Here is a 17,124-nt window from a genome sequence, read left to right as displayed (position 1 = left end):
AACAGTGAGATTCTCTATCTTTAAAACTGCTTTCATATGCTCATGGAAAGTTAGAGCAGGAAGGAACCTTAAGGACTATTTGGTCCAGTGTTTTTCCAACTAGTTTTAGATGTAGAATATTTTGTTCAAACAAAATCTCATTTAGAATCAGGGCAGGGACTTCCCTGGCAGTCCAGTGGTTAAGACTCTGCGCTTCCACTGCAGGGAGTTCGGGGTTCGATCTCTGGTCAGGGAAGTAAGATCCCACATGCCACGTGGCACGGGCAAAAAATTTAAAAAAGAAAAAAGTATAGAATCAGGGCAGAGAGGGAGACATAGAGTGAGGGTGCGTGCACACACACACACACACACACACATACACACACACATACACACACATACGCACACACACGCGCACACACATGCACGCGCACACACACACACACACACACACAGCTGTCCTCTTGTCGAAGCATGGATGGTAAGCAGCCCAGAAGCACCTCTCCTACTACCATTGGTCTCCGTAGCTGCGTCTAAGTGACCTGGTGGGACATGGATTGTAAACGACTGATTTCATCCAACCTCAGTTTGAGAGATGAAGACACAGAGATCCAGAGGGATTAGGTAACTTGCCCAGGCCCACAGGTAGGTGGAGAACAGGGAATTCCAACTCACTGGAAAGTCCATAACTTAGTACAAAAGATACTTCATCGGCTCTGCTGTCCCATGCCTGCTGGGCCCCTCACCCCAGATGAAAAGCCCAGGGGTCCAAACAAAAGCAGCCCTAGTCACCAGAATATGGTGCTTCCTGAGAACAGGTTGGCCTGAGGAATAAAGGCAACTTTGGAGAATTGTGACGCGAACCCGAACCCATACAGCAATGCATGTTCTAAAGGTCAGGCAAAAAGGTTAATTTTGCTTCACCAAAGAGGATCAATCTCAAAGACTAATTACTAACATTTATAATAGATTCCCCGCCCAGTCACTCCTGCAAAGGCAGCTTGATACAGGGTAAGGAACACGGTCCTTAAAATAAATGGGTTAAAATTGGAAACAAACCGAATGTGCCTCAAGTAACAAATGAATAAACAAATGGTATAACTATACAAAGGAATACTACTCAGCCATAAAAAGCAATACTGATATACTTGAAGCATAGATGATTCTTAAATGAATAATGCAAGAGAAAGAAGCCAGACACGCAGAACTACATGCTATATGACAAAGACAAAACTAATGTCATGGAAAGATCAGGAGTTTCCTGAGGCCAGCGCAAAGGAGAGACTGAATGCAAAGGGTCATAGGAGGATTTTGGGGGGTGATACAAAGAGCTTTATTTTTTTTTTCGATGTGGACCATTTTTAAAAGTCTTTATTGAATTTGTTACAATATTGCTTCTGTTATATGTTTTGGGTTTTTGGCCGCGAGGCATGTGGGATCTTAGCTCCCCAACGAGAGATCAAACCACACCCACTACAATGGAAAGTGAAGTTGTAACCACTGAACCACCAGGGAGGTCCCCAAGCTTTATGTTTTGACTGTGATAATGCTTACTTAGCCGTATACACTTGTCAAAATTATACATTAGAATTGATTAATTTTATTGCACAATTATACATAAATAAATCTTATTCTTTTTATTAATTTTTATTTTTGGCTGTGTTGGGTCTTCATTGCTGCACGGCTTTCTCTAGTTGCGGCAAGTGGTGGCTACTCTTCGTTGCGGTGTGCAGGCTTCTCATCGCGGTGGCTTCTCTTGTTGCGGAGCATGGGCTCTAGGCGTGAGGGCTTCAGTAGTTGTGGCACTCGGGCTCAGTAGTTGTGGCACACGGGCTTAGTTGCTCCGCGGCATGTGGGATCTTCCCGGACAGGGCTCGAACCCGTGTCCCCTGCATTGACAGGTGGATTCTTAACCACTGAGTCACCAGGGAGGTCCCAAAGCTTATTTTAGAAAAATAAATAAATTGGTTAATATGAATCCTGACTCTAATACTCACTTTATCTATGAAAGAAGGGTAATATTTGCTAGCAAGGTAGTCGTCTGTATCCAGTCGATTATTAATTTGTACATATATACATATCTGTATATGTGAGTGTATATATATATGTATATATATAAAGAGAGAGAGAGAGAAACTCAGTAATATGCCTAGAACAATAGACACTGATTTCCTTCCACTTTGTTCTGTTTGAGCTTTGTTCAGTTAACAGCTGAACTACAAATTATAATGTGAGGTATAAGCCATTCTTTTCTAACAATTACATAGAGAGAATTATTTTCCTAGTGTGTTTTCAAAAAAGTTATATTACCAGGAGACTAGTTTGCCTATTATCCAACAAGATGTCTTCATTGTTTTCTATTACAGCCTTCAGTGAATAGAGGAGATGAAAATGTAATGCCTTTGAGAGCTGTTATTACTTTGCTCCTTTTCCCTAGTAATTTACCTGAATATCTAGAACTGTCTGAGGCACAACCAAATCACACAAACCAGAAGTATCAGGAAGAGGAAAAGGGGAAAGACATACACAGGCACACCTGCATGCACACACACACTCCATAAAAGCCCTTATTATTCTTCATAGTCTTTTTTTCAAAAGTTGCTACAATTATCAATACTGACAAACTAAAAGCCAGAGAAGAATCATATACAAGGATTTTTCATTTTACCCTTGCTAGTTAGGTAGTGGTTTAGATGCATGACAGAACTTAGAATCATTCTCATATGATCCAATAGTGATAAAAATAAATGAAATGTAACAGTCCCATAATACTGCACTTACTACATTTATTCACTGTATAAGGGAAAAAATCAACTTCGTATTTATTTAAAGTGGTTAAAATTGACTTTACTAGCTTTCAAAGTCACGTCCATAAATATTATACAACACAAGCCCAACTTATCCCCCAAACTTTCTATTCACACTTGGGATGCACCAGAGGCCATTAACCCTTGCATTCTAGAGTTAAACTGATTCCTGCAGATCAAGACTATTAGTGTTTCATTTCCATTTAAGGTAATTACTGCTAAGTTAAAATACAGTACAAGTCCCAAAGGGATTTGTTCTATGTTTAGTCATTCAGAGAATAGGAATGACTGAAATAGACTATATTTCAGTAGATGGCAAAAGTATGTTTTAATAATAGGATAACATCAATAATACATGATAATATAGGCTTATAAGTTTCAAAGAACTTTATGAATGTTTAAAATGCTTACTAATCTATTTTAGACCTATCAGATTTTCTTTTTTTTTTTTTTTTTTTTGGCGGTTCGCGGGCCTCCCACTGCTGTGGCCTCTCCCGTTGCAGAGCACAGGCTCCGGAAGCGCAGGCTCAGCGGCCATGGTTCACAGGCCCAGCCGCTCCGCAGCATGTGGGATCTTCCCGGACCGGGGCACGAACCCGCGTCCCCTGCATCGGCAGGCGGACTCCCAACCGCTGCGCCACCAGGGAAGCCCCAGATTTTCTTTTTTAATATTCTGCTTTATTACAAAGAATAAAAAGGAGAAAACTTCACATGACTTGCTCAGTATCACATAAAACAATATTCTCTGGGTTAACAGATTAATTTACAAATCACAGAAGCACACTTTTAAAGGAAGAGAAATTAGACGATAGTAAGAGTATTTAAAAAAAAAAGTCTGGAAGGCATCAAGTAATAAATAAGAGAGTTGGCCTATTTTGAGGAAAAATTCACATTAGCAGTTAAAAATCATTCTAGTTAGGAAAGAATGTCTGGAATCTACATGTCATATCTTTTTTTTACTCCATTCATTTTAGGTTTAAATCCTAGAATAGGGTGGGAAAAGAATGCAACAAAGAGCAGTCTTTATATATCCTTGTAGAGTTTACAGCTTTAAAATCCAAAAGCTTCAAATTGCAGTTTCATCAAAATACTAGTTCCCTAGAGATGAGACATTATTATTTGGAAAATAAATTTTTGTTTATCACCAAAAGTGAAAGAGACCTGATAAACATACATTAGAAATACCCAGAGAGGGACTTCCCTGGTGGCACAGAGGTTAAGAATCCGCCTGCCAATGCAGGGGACACGGGTTTGAGCCCAGGTCTGGGAAGATCCCACATGGCGCGGAGCAACTAAGCCCGTGCGCCACAACTACTAAGCCTGTGCTCTAGAGCCCACGAGCCCAACTACTGAGCCCATGTGCCACAACTACTGAAGCCCACATGCCTAGAGCGCGTGCTCCACAACAAGAGAAGCCACTGCAATGAGAAGCACGGGCACCACAACGAAGAGTAGCCCCTGCTCGCCCCAACTAGAGAGAGGCCGCGTGCAGCAATGAAGACCCAACGCAGCCAAAAATAAATAAATAAATAAAATAAAATATTTAAAGCATAATTGGGAAAATAGGCAAATATACATAAAAAGAAGGAAAGAACTATGGCTGATGTTTTGATGTTTATCCTGCTAGTCTTTGCACAAATTATATTTTACCAAAATCATAATTTTATTGCATATGTATTTTTAAAATTTATTTATTTATTTTGGCTACATTAGGTCTTCATTGCTGCACACGTGCTTTCTCTAGTTGAGGCGAGCAGGGGCTACTCTTTGTTGCGGTGCGAGGGCTTCTCATTGTGGTGGTTTCTCGTGTTGCAGAGCATGGGCTCTAGGCGCACAGGCTTCAGTAATTGTAGCACGCGGGCTCAGTAGTTGTGGCGCACGGGCTTAGTTGCTCCGCGGCATGTGGGATCTTCCCAGACCAGGGCTCGAACCCGTGTGCCCTGCATTGGCAGGCAGATTCTTAACCACCGCACCACCAGGGAAGCCCCTCGCATATGTATTTTATACCCTGATTTTTTTCACCTAACGTTTTATCATTACCAATTCTGCACTTCATTATATATATAAAAAGATATACATTTTTTATGAATTTTAGAAATTTTAGAAATAATACACACTAATTTTGAGAGGTAAAACAAATTACAAAAGTATAAAAAGGAAAAAAGATACATCCTTCTATAAAACTTGATTCCATCCTTACCCCTAAAACACAACCAGTTTTAACACTTTACTGAACATCTTTCTTGCCTTAACAATACATAAGTACATAAACAATAATTTATTTTTCTGTTCTCTCAGTATTGAACACTTAAGAGGTTTTAGTTTTTCACATCAATAGTGAGTGTAATGTATATTCTTGCATATTAATATTCAAATATTCTCTTATTATGTTTACCAGATCGAGTCTAATATGGGGTTACTGGGTAAAAAGTTTATAATTATGACCTAAGTCCTTTATGCAGATGGTCAAAAGTCATCTTCAAAAAAGACTGCAGAGCCCTTATTCCCATCAGCAGTGGCTGGAATGCTCTCCTGCTGTATCCTTACGAAGTGTTGCCATTTGTAACCTTTGTCAATCTCGTAGGTCACAAATGAGTAGGGCCTTTTTATTTTCCCTTTTTTTGATTAACATAAAAACCTAAATTTTTATACGTTTAGGGTTAAGTATATGTTTATTAGTCACCTGTAATTTTTTCTTTTGTCAATTATTTGTGACATTTGTCCTTTTTCTACTGGGTTAATATGTGTTTCTTATTGAATTATCACAAATGTGATTTTTGTTGTTAGTTCTAAAGCTATCAGCCACATGTATTGCAAAAACACTTCCCAGTTCCACATTTTCCATTTAATTTGGTTGATAATATCTTATGACACAAAAGTACTTAATTTTCTGCAGCCAAATACACATATTTTTCCTTTGTGACTTACCCTGTATCTTTTTAGGCTTAGAGAGTCCTTTACTTAGAAAAAAATAAGCTAAATTCACCTCCATGTTCTTCTTTCCCTTATGTTTCAGCTTTAAAATGTATTTTGATATAGTATGCGAGGTGAGGTTTTTAACCCAACTTTCCTCTAAAAATCTAGTTTCCCCTTTCACATTGGTTTTTAATACTTCCGGTTCTACACACTATGTTCTAATTTAGTGTGATCTGCATTGGGGTGGCGTATCCCTTCTTGGAAAAGTCTGCTGGGGAACCACACTTTTAATTACTCAAGCTTCATAATACATTCTCACATCTGGTAGGAAGTATCACAATTCCTCTTCTTTGGCAAACATTTCTTAGCTATGCCTTCCCATTCTTAGCTCCTTTCAATATTTTCCCAAGATCTGGTACCAGTTATCCTCTGAGTTCCTTTCCGTGAGAAGAGCAGAAGACATCAAAACCCAGCGCCTAGAGGACATATTAGATTTTCCCACATACCTTGTGGCTGTAGGTAGTGTGATACCAGGGACCGCTTCTACTCTTTCAGCTTTAGAGGGGGGCTTTTTAAAGTCATAAGTCCATTTTGATGCTTCCAATTCAGTAACACCCTTTTAAACCTTGCTTCATCTAATGTAGCACTTATTACACACTTCCCCCATTTTCAGACCTACCGGTACACCGTCTTTTCACCAACCTTGGTGCACCATGCTATGTGTTTAAATGCTAGCTCCTATTTACATGGGTGTTGCACAAAATTTAGAAGAATCCATCTCTCTCTCTCTCTCTCTCTCTCTTTTCCTTTTGGACTCTTGCCTCCATATCCTCAAGTTGGCTCAGAGTTGAGTGGTCCACAAAATCTTTCCAGGTATTTTCATCTCTTTGGAGCACATCACCCGCTATCAGGAAAGAAAAGGGAAGGAGAAGCGTGGAGGGGAGGGACGACAAAATGAGAGGAGAGAAAAGAAAAAAAAATCACTAAGGTGTAAGGCCCCTGGCCTCACTAATATTGCCCTCATATACTTATAATAAAAATGTAGGGGCTTCCCTGGTGGCGCAGTGGTTGGGAGTCCGCCTGCCGATGCAGGGGACACGGGTTCGTGCGCCGGTCCGGGAAGATCCCACATGCCGCAGAGCGGCTGGGCCCGTGAGCAATGGCCGCTGAGCCTGTGCGTCCTGAGCCTGTGCTCCGCAACAGGAGAGGCCACAGCAGTGAGAGGCCCACGTACCGCAAAAAAAAAAAAAAAAAAAAAAAAAAGTAATAAAACAGAAAAAATTTCAAGACAAAATCTTTCTCTCCTTTTTCCTAATTAGGAACCAAAATACAGACTTTGCTTTATTTTTCAATTCAAATTAATGCCACGGTTTTTATTATTATTATTTATTTTTAATTAAGGGCAATTTTAGTACTAACTTCTAATATTTCAGGAGTCCCCTGGGTGGATGGATGCGTAGATAGGTATTTTATTATCTCACGATTTGACTACCCTAAATCTGCCATGCCAATCAAGCATAGTTTAAAAAACAACCAAACTGACATCAAGAATCATTAGAGAAATGTATAATATATCAAGTTTTCAAATTCTCAGCAAGTTTTGATAGGTCTGTACAATTTTCACAATAGTATCTAGGATCTACAAAAGCAAGCACAGGAGGCTTCCATGGCATTCCAATGACAAGCCCATATTCAGATCATACTCAGATACCCACCTCCAGAACTATCACAAGGCAGTCACACACATTTCTGGCATGAGCTCAGAGTTGTATATATCTGTACACATTTATTGATGTGTGTTTTCACATTTTAAAAAGTTATACCTGAAATGCAAAAAAAACATTTAAACACAGTACATAATATATTTTGTTTAATTTGTCTTGAGACAAGTTTCACACACATGGTAGTCTAGGATCATCCTACAACTGATGAAAGTTAACCGTTTTTTAATTTCATGGGAACACTATTTTTAAACACATTTTATCTCCCAAAGTCATAACATAAATCAGTCCCAAGTGCTATGTCAGTTGCTTTAACAAAAAAACAACCACCACAACCAAAATAACTGCCTATGAGGAAAAACCACTACTCACGTTTCCATCTTTACTTTGTGATTAGGGTGGGCATTCATGAGGCTCCCAATAACACCTGCATGTGTAAACCATCTTTTCCTCTGCAGCACCACCAACTTTGGGGTGATGGTCTGTGAAATCAAAGCATCCCCAAAGCGGTCCTCTCCCCCTTTTACCTTGAATTAAAGTGCAAGTTTTGACTCAAGTACTGAACACTATACACCACATTCCAAAGGGAAATACAACGGTATAAAGCAACATTTTCAAAGGAAACATGCCAGGAAGGTTATGTAACTCTTATAACCATTTATCCATGTCAGAGGCAAAAAGAGTTGGAGATCTTTGAAGATGAAGGTTTTGGGAGCAAGTTGCCAGCATGCTGTGTGAATCTGACCAGAAGATCTATGGGGTTGTTTGCTTACCGCAAGTGTAAGGCAAAGAGCTTCAAAGGGCTACCCAGGGATTGAAAATTGTATCCTCATTACCCTCTGAGCTTTTGAAGGTAAACTTTTTCCCTTGGACCAGATCTGATCTATGCAAGATAGCGCTAGCTGTCTTAGATCCTGTTCAGGATCATCCACTGGAAAGTAGGTATCAGAGCAAAAAGCAGCAAGGGGTGTACTTCAGAATGACTCCTTGAGACTGTGGATGACCAAATACAAATGCACTTCTGCAGGTCAAGGGAGCTCTGGGAAACAAAGAAGCACCTGCTAGAAGAAGGGCCAGTTTTAAACACAGACCAAATGGAGAGGGCCAGTTTTAAGTACTGGATCATCAACAGTCCTTGTCAAGTAAGAACTTTCTTATCTCCCCAACCTTTTCTCTGCTATGAGCTCTAACCCTAGAGCAGCAAGAAACTTCAGTTACCAAGATAGAGAAGAAGTAGGAGCACTTCAGAGAGAGAGGGGTGGGGGGAGAAGGAGAGGGAAAGGGAAGGAGGGAGAGGGAGAGAGAGAGAGAGAGAGAGGCGAGGACTCCCATTTCCTACAGCTCTTTGCCTTCTGCGTGCTCATGCTGGGAAAGGGAAGACATGTAACTTTCAAGCAAGACTGTGATTTTGATTGTTACAGGAACATGGACATTACAAATGACTATGGTTCATTTTCTCATTGGAAGCAACAGGGAAGTCTTTGATTTTCAAAAGTCGTGGGAATTGCTTGGATTGTCATTTGCAGGATGATCAGACCATTTTCAAAGCTGTCCCCCTTGTCTTTTTATTCCCTCCTGCCCTTGACTTTCACACACAACCTTTTTGCCTCTTCTTCATGCTGCAGTTTAATAATGATAGTCACAGCAACAGCCCACATTACTGAATGCTTACTCTGCGCCAGGCACTCTGCTATGTATTCTATACATACATTTCCCATTTCATCTTCATACGAATCTGTATTATTACCACCCCTATTTTACATATGAGGAAACTGAGGTTTATCCATGGTTGCAAGTAGGTAGAGGATTGGGAATTTACCCAGGTAGCCTGACTCGAAAACAATGAATAACATGTAGCCTCTCGGTTCAAAGGATAAAAAATACGAGGCTTGCTTTCTTTAATAAACATATGTGGATCTCCCCCCACTTCATGAGAAAATGGGAACATTCCACTGAAGGAGAATTAGTAGAAAAGTAAACATAGCTATTTTTTGTAATCATAAAATCCGCTGATGTACACACTTATTCCAAACTCCTGGATGATATCATTATGTCAACAATCACAAAGCTTTCTCAATCTGGACATGAAATAACTACAATCAAAACAACAATACCTAAAATTTGTAATGTTTCAGCTTTAAAACTGCCTTTTCCTATTTTAATCTAATTTTCTTCTCACAACAATCCTGGGAGTAGGTATCATGAATACTAAGTTTTCCATGAGGAAATGAAGATTAAAGCTTTTAAAAACTGTGATTTGTTTAACACCAAAAATGAATACATGAGAGTCAAGACTAAAGGGAGCACAGAACAGGGACCTCCCTCGTGGTCCAGTGGGGAAGACTCGAGCTCACAATGCAGGGGGCCTGGGTTCGATCCCTGATCGGGGAACTAGATCCTGTACACGGCAACTAAGACCCGGTGCAGCCAAAATAAATAAATAATTAAAAGGGGGAGCACATATCAAGGGGAAGTTGACGTATCAACTCATAGTTGCATCAAGATTTATATGAATCACTCTTGATCCTTATGGTTTGCATTTTTCAGTAATCAAGATGCCTCACAAATCCTCTTCCATATAATGAATCCCTCACTTCATTCCAATGAGATAATTCATGGCAACGAATGAAGCATATGGTTTTCAGATGTAGAAAGTAGGGCCTCAAGAAGTAAAGGAGCTGGCCAAGTCACTGGGATACAAGAATCTTATAGGATTCTACCAAACTGAGTTGAATTTATGTCCTAATATGGAAAGGCATGCCTTTTCTCACTAGAGAGATTCTTCTAGAACTTCAAAACCATGCCACTATATTTCACAGTAACCTAGTCATCTGGATCGCTGTTCTCTGAGAGAGCAAAGTTTCATGCAAGCAATTAGTCCTGCTAATTACATTCCAGGCTTTCTTTTTCTTTTTTGAATTCCAAAAGTTAAAGCGTTCTTTTCTCTCTATGATTCATCTCCTCACAAGCAAAGACTCATAAACATGCCCACCTTCCAACCACTATATTTTTCACACTCTCAATAGCCATAACTACTAACAATTCACTAACACAGTGGTTCTCGGACTTGAGTGTTGCTCAGAACCATCTAGATGTCTGGTTAAAACACAGACTTCCTTCCCCAGAGCCTCTGATTCAATCACATCTGGAGTGGTGCCTGACAGTGGGCACTTCTAACAGATTTCCAGGGGATGCTGCCACTGCTGGTCTGGGTACCACACTTTGGGAGAACCCCCGGATACGTATTTCTCCCAAACGTTCCCTTAAAGGGTCCCCACTGAAAACCGCTCAGCTGCTAAGGCTTCTATTTGGAGGAAAAGGAAACAGTTGTCATGACTCATGGCCTTTTTCAAGTTTTTCCAGGCACAGAATTAAAAACAGAAAACGACTAGATTGAAAGCAAAATGAAAACAGCTAAACTGTCTAAATTTTGACTTACGGCATGGTTTCTGGGGTTAAGGAAAAAAACATAATAACGACTCACGTGATCCTGAGGCTGACCACACTGAAAGCTGTCACCACTGAGGCTACCAGAAAAACCTGGAGACCAAGCCAGGCTGCTCCTGTCCTAACCCAGAATCATCTCAGACACTTGGCTTCCAATTTGGTTTGGTTTTGTTTTTCTCTGTCAATAGTAAGTTCTTGCATACAATTCTCCAAACACATCATCAACCTATAACACTTTTCATTACTCATTTTTTTCTACACCGTCTCTACTATTCTTTTAACAGAAAAAAAATGTTAACTGTCCACAAACAGATACTGTTGGAACATCCATCAGGTAGATCAAAAATCTGAAGAGAGAAGCTGGCAAAGGAGGTTTCTTCAGCTTCCTTTATTTTTGTGACCATCATCTCTAGACAGCTCTCAGGGAGATTTTCATTCCATTTTGCATCTCTTTAGGGAAAATGAAGGCATTTTATAAAATACTTCAGTATTTTAGTTTATTTTTCAAAAGTGTGGCTAGTACTTTAAACAGCACTGTTCCATAAATAAAAACTGACAAGAAACGTTGTTATTACAAGATACAACATTTCTGCTTAGAAAGGAAGCTGTTAGTTCTACCTTTAATATAGGAATATATTGCAGGAACTACTGCCCTTTTACTCTGATCACCATGAGTCCATTAAATTTCAAACTACGGGCCAGCCAGTGAAGGATAACACTAATAAGTGATGAACCAAAGCCATCCAAATGTAGTCTTTATGTCCCAGTGCTAAGAGAAGGAAAAACATAAGGATGATGGTAAGGTCACTGAATACACAGATTTGGAAAGAAATTATCCTGTTTGAGCATGAGTCACCAAAACTACTTCCTTAGTGATAAAAGTTGCCTAAGTAACCTAGATGCCTGATTCTGCTAAGAAGTACATGGGCAGTGGGTTGGGTTTCAAACCCACTAATCATTTCCTTTACTTAATTGCTAACTGCTCTTCCCGGCTGCCGTTTGGGGCCTGAGTTTTCTGTAGTAACCCAGCAACTAGTTATTATGCTCTATTTTATCAAGGAGAACAAAACAGCAAACTCAACGTTTCCATGGATTTCAGAGGAAGAGTCGCTCTTATTTCACTCTGACTTGAGGGGCACATCATGAAACTACTGAACTAGATCTCAGTGTGACAGCATGATTATGCAAGACTTAGAGACAAAAGGATTTAACAGAGAAGAGATGAGTCAGTTAAGGGGCCCTCTGAGGGCCAGGAAGGTGCTTTATTCAATTCTGGGTCCTCAGAGCCCAGAAGAGAGCCTGGCCCCCAGGAGGACTCAAAATGCATTGACTGAACAGGGTCACTGCTTCTCTTAAGAATATTCCAATCTATTAAGTAATAGCACTGCTGCTGAGTTGGGATTTCATCAGGCTGTTATGTCTTCATGCATCCTTTTCCCCATCTATCTACAACGGGGCTGTGATATTGGTTGCTCTTGCCCTTGTACTCATATGAAGCACTTTACCAATGCTCTTTTTTAACAGAGAGCTGGGACAACGGAGCATTTCTTGGAACAATCTGAGATGAAACGGCAATGAGATTAGTATTGGGCAAGAAATGTTTAAAACTGGGTAGTAAGGTCAAATGTGTTATCAGTAACATTGCCTGAGTTTGGCTTCAAGAATCTTGGTGGTCGGATAGCTCACTAAACCTCTCATTTCTAAACCACACTCACTCACTCACACATTCACTAAACCACACGTCTCTCATTATTCTTGGACTATGTAATATCAGTATTCCAGATGTTAACAAATCTCTCTAAAATTCAAACTCAGAGAGAGTAAGTACGGGGAGAAGTTGTTCTTACTTATAGAGGCAATGTGTTCCAAAAATGTGGTCAGTTTCTTTCTTTTCCACTAGCAAGTGTGGGTAAAGGATTGTTATTCATTTAATTGCATGCAGGGATGATATGTCATAACCATCAAATCATTCTGATGGGCTGAGTCAGAATTAAGAAATGAGATCTCCACAGAAAAGCCCCCAAAATGCCCATCGACGTCTTGATGATTCATGAAGGGCACCATATTCTCTGAATCATAAGGGGTCTTGTGGCTGTATCAGAACAGGGGGGAAAAAAGTCCAAAGAGATAGACAAGACACCATGGTTAGAATTCCAGAGAGCTGGGGATGTCACCAGCAGCAGTACAAAAAATACCACAGCATGGGAAATACCGCACTACAGTGGAGTTTGGAGTGTGGGACCTACAGCCAGAAGTCCTGGGTTCAAATCCCAGGTCTGCCACTTCCTGGCTGTGTGAGCCTGAGCAAGTTACTTACCTGTTCTGTGCCTCAGTTTCTTCATATGTCTAGTAGGGTTGTTGTGAGGACTAAATAAGTTAACACATGGCAGACAGCAGGCAGTCAATATACATAGGCTATCATTCCGATTACCATGAGCTTTCCTATCTGGGCCACACGCTAATTTAAGGAACAACATCAAAGTTATGCCTGGTTATCATTATCATTGTTTAGAGTTCACTAATCAAGGACTGTGAAAACCAACCCAAAGTCAGCACAAGGAAAACCCTGATTAGACATGCAAATAGCACTGCACTGTATCCTGTGCACACATGGCCAACCCCCCGAAGCTCTCGAGATGACCGATAAATAAATCACAATCTTGTTTAGAACAGTTTTTCATAATTTATGATGTGAAAAGTATATTTAATCTATATTAAGCTCAAACCCCATATTTTTGCAGTTATTCCATATAGCCATACGAGTCCCATTAGAAGGCATATTTCTAGTACTTAGCTAATTAGAATCACAAAGCCTTACTCAATATTTTAGGAACCATTGCAGCAGAATCACGGAGAGGGCTGCCAATCCCTTTATTCTGCTACAGTTGACTCAGAATGGTCTTTCTTAACTTACTTCCCATTCCAATGAAATTTCTTAATCCTTTTGCCTTGCTTAGTTTTATCCTCATGCCATTTTATAGGTCCTTTCATTGGCCACATAGCTCCATTTAGGGTTACTCTGATTTATAAGTTCACTTTTTTTTCTAACACTCTGTCTTTTTTTTTGTAATTAGGAGAACATAGTTTCACATCTTTTGTATTGGACTTTTTTTCCCTCAGCATGTCTTTGATTTCCATCTCTAACCCCTACAAATCACCTTGATCTTTGTCAGCATACACACAGAGACCAAAGTTTGATGGGGTACATTTTCAACTCTGAGTTTATCAAATACAGTCAAAATTAAATTTAACATTCAAGATTCTGAAGAACATCATTTCACTGGCTAAATGAATGTGATACAGCAGAGCTAAAGCTTCTCCAGACTTTTGGAAAGATTGGTCGATTCATTAGTCAGTTTTGAGGTAAGTGGGATGGAGTTCCTTTATTTTTCCCAAATATAAAGAAAAGAGATTATGGCTATAAGATAATCAATATCCCTTTCCCAACTTCACAGGTTACCATAAAGAAATCAAATATTATTTTTAAAAAATTCTTCAGTTCTTTCAAAGAAAAGTATGCTATTAAACAAAGTTATTATAATTAGACCCATTACCAAAATATCTTCTGGAAAAAAAAAAGTCTGCCCCTTGGGAACTTGATGACCTCCTCAAAATAAGCTGAATAGATTCCCAGGATGCCAAAGCACTTGGCAAATTTTCTGGCACTGGCATGACTTTCTTCTCTATCCTGAAAATGGTAAAAACAACATTATAGGACACAGGGCAAAACCTGCTTGTTTTCTTAAGGTCTCACTAGGCTAGTAACTGAACGGTGACGGTATCACTTAGCTCTCTTTCAAATAAGGTCTGGTTTTTATAACTGGACTGCTTCTGTCCTGCTTTTTGGATCTAGTGAACCAGTAATGACAATGTAGCTTCACGTCTTTGTCTAACATGGACTCGAACTGGTTTTTTTTTGCACTAGGTTTTTCCCTCAGTATATTAATTAATATTCCCTGTTCCTCCTACATCTTCACCACCTTCTCTTTCCTTAGTCAGAGACAGTACCTTAGGCTTTGATGAAAAGATAAATTATGTATATGCTAATCTAAAGTTCTAGAGATGACAGATGAATACATTACAGTATTGTTTCAGAACAAATTTTCATAATTTGTGATATGAAAAAAGTATATTTAATCTATATTAAGCTCAAATTCCATAATATTGTTGAAGCAGATGTAGTTTTATGGGAAACTATCATCTGCTTTCCCCACAAAAGTATCAAAGAAAATTCTAGAAGTTTGTCTTTAAGCTTCTTTTTCTCTGAATTTTTTTTTTTGAGACACAAAAATGATGGGCATGTAAGTGTTCCGTGTCTCTGAACTTTTCAAAACTGTTTTAGAGGATACTGAAAAAGCCCCTGATTTTGCACCAACTGGGGAAAACCAGACCAACACCTGCAAATCGCATATGGAACAATCTAAAGCAATCCATATTAATTTATGTGAACAGACTAGAATGCTGTAGGGAGTAAAACTGCATGACCCCTTGGGTTTATACCCCACCTTCTTCATGAGGTTTTGCTCTATATAGACTAGAGGAGGGAAGATACTTCCAGGGAAATGGATCTGAGTGAATTATCTTTCATCTCAGATTAATTTTCCACCAAGAAACAATTGTTTTCCACCTGTGAGGATTCCATTCTCTTAGTCTGTCCAGGAAGCTCAGAGCCCTCGACTTGTTCCTCCTCTCCAACTTCAGGCTTGGCTTACGCCCACCAGTGTGTCTGACTTTGAATCAAAACCTCTTTCTCTTAATAACTGCATGCTTAAGACTCCCGAAAGATCAGGCTTTTACCGTTCACGTGATCTACTGCAAACAGCTCTCAGATGGGTCTCCCCAGTTCATCCTCCACAACAGGCCAGAACAATCTTCCTGAAACACGGCCACAAGCATGTCTTTCTCCTAGTCAAAAATCACAGTGAATTCCCACTGCCCACCACATTAATTATAAACTCCTCTCCTTGGCATTTAGTCCTCCAACGCATGATCCCATATTAGCTTTCCATTCCCTTTCTACCCTACAACTGCTCCATAATCAGCCACACTGGGATTCTTACTATTACCTACATGTCCCTAGAAGTCGGACACACACGCAATTTTTGCTTATACTGTTTCATCAACTTTGAGCATCGTTTCTCTAGGATAAGCTGTAGAAATCATACTCATTGCTCAAATACCACCTTCTCTGCATACATTTTCTGATCTCCCCCAAATGCACATGATCATTTCTCCATCTAAACCCTTCAGCGCACTCACTCACCAGACTCTGCTATGTATCACAGCTCTTTTATGTGCTTCCTAATTTTTTCAAGGCTGTGAGCTCCCCAGAGGCATGAAAAGTTTCTTAACTTACCTGAGTATACCAAGAAGTGCTGCAGGCAGTGCAGAAAACGAGTTCCCCTGCCTGATGAACGGAATGTGAGGAAAGATGTGAGGGCGGGGGAAATGTGGCGTATTCATGGAATAGAAAAGAACTTAGGGCCCCACTGAAATTGCTGTCTTGGTGGGAGCAGTGGGAACTCAGGATGGATGGGAACATCCTTAGCCTAGCTTTCAAAGGCCACTGTCAAACTATGAGCCTCAACTTCCGCTGAAGCAAAATTTCTACTTGTAATTGTACTAACTGCAATTCTTTGGTTTGTTCCTTTACTTAAGTATTGTCTCTCTGTACCACACATACGTACACATGGACTCAGCTCTACGTCCCAAGAGCACATGGATTATACCTGCCTTGTTCACATTCCCTGCTGTCTAGCAGGATGCCTGGAACATGGTAACTATTCAATACATGTGTTTTGAGTCAGTTAGTAAAAGCTGTGGCTCATAATACCCTTTAGAGATTAGAGGACGTCACGTTTAAAATGACCAGCACACTGCTTGAACATAATAGACACTAGTAAATATTAGTCTCCTCCTCCTCCCTCCCTCCCTTTATGAACTGCAAACGCACTAATTCATACATTCAACAAATGCACCAGGCTTCTCTGCAGGCACTGGAGATAGGCCAGTGAACAAAAGAGAGAAAAGTCTCTACCCTCCTGGAACTTAACCTTCTCACAAGGGAATGAGTGATTCACTTTGGATCTTTAGGGAGTCTCAAGCATGCAGTTGTTAAGAAAAAGAGGTTTTGGTTCAAAGTCAGACACACTGGTGGGGGTAAGCAGAGCCTGGAAGAAGGGAAGCCAATTGCAGTACTGCTGGGATGAGGTAAAAAAATGGCGTGGATGTGAGTCACAGCAACATAACAGGAG

General features: G+C 40.0%; 1 long non-coding RNA gene across 2 annotated transcripts; it reads right to left on the bottom strand.

Moving 5' to 3' along the window:
* Positions 1 to 395: 395 nt before the first annotated feature.
* LOC117196128 (uncharacterized) lies at positions 396 to 11,529 on the bottom strand. Of its 2 annotated transcripts, none has more exons than XR_007475854.1 (3): positions 7,796 to 11,520; positions 7,418 to 7,525; positions 396 to 1,920 (listed from the first exon to the last, which is right to left on the bottom strand). It is a non-coding gene; the product is annotated as an uncharacterized LOC117196128 (long non-coding RNA). The 2 variants fall into 2 exon arrangements; XR_004476204.2 differs by lacking the exon at positions 396 to 1,920 and adding an exon at positions 1,936 to 6,606 and having other exon boundaries at positions 7,796 to 11,529.
* Between the last annotated feature and the right edge of the window lie 5,595 nt (positions 11,530 to 17,124).

Source organism: Orcinus orca, chromosome 2, assembly GCF_937001465.1.
Source record: "Orcinus orca chromosome 2, mOrcOrc1.1, whole genome shotgun sequence".
Taxonomy (NCBI): domain Eukaryota; kingdom Metazoa; phylum Chordata; class Mammalia; order Artiodactyla; family Delphinidae; genus Orcinus; species Orcinus orca.
This window is presented reverse-complemented; position numbering and strand designations above follow the sequence as displayed.